Source organism: Cariama cristata, unplaced genomic scaffold (assembly GCF_000690535.1).
Source record: "Cariama cristata isolate BGI_N322 unplaced genomic scaffold, ASM69053v1 scaffold2769, whole genome shotgun sequence".
Lineage (NCBI taxonomy): Eukaryota > Metazoa > Chordata > Aves > Cariamiformes > Cariamidae > Cariama > Cariama cristata.
Window position 1 is genome coordinate 85,323 of NW_009637252.1, and position 1,071 is coordinate 86,393.

Sequence of the window (1,071 nt, forward strand, 5' to 3'; positions counted from 1 at the left end):
GAGGCTGCGTGCATGCTGCAGGAGCACTGACTACTCAATATAGCTTTTTAAAAATAAAAAATAATAAAAAAAACCCCAACCAAACCCAGCACTCGCTGTCAGGAGTTGATACCTGGAACAGAAACTACTAGAACGGAACAGAAGCCTTTTCGAGTTGGCTTTGGAGAGGCAAATGCGGTTTAACAGCGCCGCCCGGTGGAGGAAAAACCAATGTCGCCAGGACCCTTAGCCCCTCTGAAGGGTCAGTCTGTCCTCCTGCCCTCTCCCCGGGACAGGCTGTCAGGGCCTGGAGTCGTTTAAACTTGTCCTTAAAGTGGTGGGAGGGTATAAGGGTTGCATCAGGGCACGCATCTAAGAAATGCTCTCGGCATCACTTAGACGCACCAAGTCCTCTTTTGATGTCCGGTAAAACACCCGGCTGGTAACTTCTGTGCTCTTGAGAGTGGCGTTAAAGGGAATGTTGGCTGGGAGGGCACAGCGCTGCTTTTGAAGCATTTTAGGCCAAACCAAGCTGGAGAGGTGGCACAGCAGTTCTTGGGGATGCTCCTTGAGGCCGGGGGTTCAGATCTCTGCTATTCCTTTACCCACCGAACCTCAGCCTTTTGGATAGACTTAATCATGCAGTTGTCCTTTTGACAATTAGCGTACTGTACTGAAAATCTGTTGAGCTGCCACGGGCTCTTCAGTTACGGTGTGAATTTGTCTACGGGACTTCAAAAGAGCCGAGATTTTTTTTTTTTGTTTCCTAGATCCCCCTAGTTGTCCTTGAGGAACAAAGGCAGAACACAACTTCAGTGTTAGCGGCATTACCGGGTGACTTCATCAGGCACATCGGAGCGGTGGGTGGAAAGTGAGTGTGTATGGGGGGTCCTATGGAAGGGTGGGGAAGCCTGTCCGAGTCTTATTATGGTCTGGATGCGGCAATGGTGTCTGACGGTGCTCAGCAGAGGAAAAGCTTGCTGCTTTTAGTGCACCTGTGCAGCGGAGAGGTATTCCTCATGCCGACAGGTTTGTAGGGCAGCCTTTGCAAGGTCCCCCTGTCCTGTCCGTGTTGCTCTGGAACAGCAGGCA